General features: G+C 46.6%; 1 protein-coding gene across 2 annotated transcripts in view; it reads right to left on the reverse strand.

Annotated features, from left to right (window-relative positions):
- The window catches only part of LOC143291073 (uncharacterized), a 63,264-nt gene extending 59,981 nt beyond the window's left edge, over nt 1–3,283 (reverse strand). Inside the window, exon 1 of one of the 2 annotated variants that reach the window (XM_076600671.1) lies at nt 3,173–3,283. The gene's annotated coding sequence lies outside the window, so the exon portion shown is untranslated. The remainder of the gene's footprint in view (nt 1–3,172) is intronic. The other variant, XM_076600672.1, reaches the window with a different exon arrangement.

A 3,283-nucleotide genomic window follows, 5' to 3' on the forward strand; every position in this document is an offset into this window, starting at 1 on the left:
TGTGCATCTTTTATGATCTGTGTATATATAGGTAAATGTGTGCACGAGGACGCTAATGCACGCCTGTACGTTTGCCTGCCTGTCTCAGTTGGTGTGCGTGCCTATGTGTTTCCTTCATCTCCTCAGTTCCCTCTCCTGAGGTTAGTGACTGTGTGTGTGTGTGTGTGTGTGTGTGTGTGTGTGTGTGTGTTTCTGTCTCTCTCTCTCTCGCACACTCTCTCTCTCTCTGTTGTTCTCTCTCTGTCTCTGTACCTCTCTCTCTTTCTGATGTTCTCTCTCTCTCTGTGCCCCCCCCCCCTCCAAACCCCACACACCTCCCCCCCCACACACACACACACCATACACACCACACACACACACACACGCACACACACACGCACACACACACACACACACACACACACACACACACACACCACAAAAGCCAGCACTGTGCAAGCCGGATAGTTTCTGCGAGGTGCAGCAGAAGGAACAAAATGAATGTCACACTCAGCAGACAGCACGTGTATGAATCATCCCAACCTTTCATCCTAAGCACCGCCACTTACCCCCAAACCCCCACCCACCCACCGCCAACCCCCCAAAAGAGCAGATCCCACCCCCTTCCTCCTCCTCCTCCTCCCTTCACACTACTCACCAAACCTGCCCCACCACCACCCTACTCCCCCTCGTAACTCTCGTACAGGTACACCCCAACCACCACCACCACAGCCGGCTACCCATGCACCCTGCATGAAAGGTGTACGCTTGAAAGAAGGGTCCAAGCTGATCGTATGGTAAGCGAGAGCCTATCTTATCCATGCAAACAGCCGCGTGCCGTTCTGAACGGCTGGACTGGTAAATTCACCACACGTACTGTCGCTGGGTGCACCGCACGAGCACTGCACGAATTCAAATCGTCACGAGAGGGAATTAACGCGCGTGCCGGCGGTTTACTGGAGATCGTTCAGTTTTCCTCACGTCAAACATTTAAGCAATACAGCGTCACACAGACACACACACACACACACACACATCACACCACACACACACACACACACACACACACACACACACACACACACCACACCACACCACACACACACACAGCATGAGTCCGGCAAAATGTGTTCGATGACAGTACACATCCGTTGGAATCGATAACATACGCATATGTATACCTATGCATTCAAGTTGTAAGCGTTCTGTGTGGAGTGTGCGCTGTATGGCCGACACTCCCACCGATACAGTCTTCAACATGTGTATATACGTGTACGGGGAGTGGGGGGGGGGGGGGTAAAGTGGCGGTGCTTACGATGAAAGGCTGGGATGATTCAGGCATACATGTCTGCTTTTCATTGAAAATTGTCCAAGTTCAAGCCGCCGTCAGTGCAGTGCAGGAAAACAGCAATTTGCACAACTGAGGCGGTTCGCTCCGTGCTTTGAAATGGCAATGGTCCTCCGTGTCATGTTCGGTCGACACGACCGAAAGACCACCGCCGATTTTAAAGGCACTAAGTAAACAGTTTCATGCAGTTTATCAACTTTGTACCTTAGTTTCACATGACTGAACGGAAACTCTCTCTCTCTCTCTCTCTCTCTCTCTCTCTCTCTCCAGCTCTTGGCTTACACATCATCAGTGATTGAAACAGCATTTCTGTGCTCACGCGCACTGATGTTCAAAGCACACACTATCTGTCAATCTATCTGGCAGTGTCAGAGGCTGTGTCTGAATGGAATAACAGGAATTTCTGTCCCTTTTGCTGATCAACGTAAGGACATAAAGCAAGGGATTCACGGCGCTGTAGTCACAGACTTATGTTGATTCCTACTTTTCTTCCCATTACTTTGACGGATGGGAAACAACAGAGGACCAACCGCGAAACCTGGAAAAAGCATGTGAACAGTATCTTCAAGTCTTAAACGCAACTGCTAATGAAGGAGTTTCACGGTGTGGCTTCGGTCTTAGTGTAGACATTCCGACTTCATTTTATTTTTAATATTTAGATTGGTCATTTATTTGTAAGCTCCGCTTTCTGAATGTCTAAACTTGATAATTGGACTCTGTTATCAGAGTCATACAATATAATAATAATTAATAAAACAATATATTTTGTGATTTTCCATTCATCAGAGAAACGAACGCTCATTTTAGACTTTCTAATAAAAGACGCTCGTGTTTATATTTCAGACGAGAAAAAAATGTGCACCTAATTGCATACACAAGCTGACAGGGAGAGAGGGGGGAGACGGAGAGACATAAAGAGAAAGAGACAGACAGACAGATGCTCAGAACTTTACTCACGAATGTCCTTCTGCATAATTATTTCCATCTGTGTATTCGATCGGTCAATTATTACCCACGCGGGTGAACCGCGTCTAGTCAACCGACCTTACCGCTGTAGGAATACACCTGAGATGAAGAAGAAGAAAAAGAAGATGATGAGGATAACGATGATGATGATGATGATGATGAAGCAGAAGAACACTCAAGTCCCTCGGTTTCTGAATTTCGGTCAAGTTTAGGATCTTCTGTGGCGTTTCGGGGTTGGGTTTTTTTTTTGTTTGTTGTTTTGTTTTGTTTTCTACTAACAAAACACACACACACTGACACACAGAGGGGGTGGGGGGGGGGGGGCATATAAAACTCCTCGTACGAGGCACCAAATTTTCTGATGAAACCAACGGTTTCTTTCCGAGTTCTTTCACTTCAGTTCCGACAGAAACACAGCGATACACGGGCCGTTTGCAGGTGAGACTTCGCCAAGAACGAAGCGCCATATCCCGCAGCACACGGCTGCTTGGAGAAGCAGACGACATTTTCTACCTCCATTTTTTTTTTTATCCCGATAGCCAAGCGCGTCAGCATTCCACACGTTTCTGACTGATGAGTATGTTTAAAATTCAACCCACAATATGCAGAAAGTCTGCCTAATAAATCATTCGAAAAACTTCTGCAAACAGATTGACTCGCAGTCATGATCGCTGCAAATCAAAACTTCATTTTCCTATCTCCCATCAACTTCAGTAAGCAACCTGCAAAGTGTTGCACTTTTTTTTTCTGGGAGCATTTCTTTTGACAACAACAATATAAATCGTAATCGTTCTTCCTCACGAAGAAGTTTGGGTCAATGAACATAAGATTTTTATCGGTACAGGATAAACAGAGGGGGAAAGACAACCGTTTACTTACCACTTGCGTTGCTGGATGTAGCTCGACTGGCTGCAAGAAAGTAAAGTTTAGCACCACACTGAATCACACCGACCGCTCCGCTGACTGCTTGATCTGTCTTGCCAAGCTGAG

This window comes from Babylonia areolata, chromosome 16, assembly GCF_041734735.1.
Source record: "Babylonia areolata isolate BAREFJ2019XMU chromosome 16, ASM4173473v1, whole genome shotgun sequence".
NCBI classification, from domain to species: domain Eukaryota; kingdom Metazoa; phylum Mollusca; class Gastropoda; order Neogastropoda; family Buccinidae; genus Babylonia; species Babylonia areolata.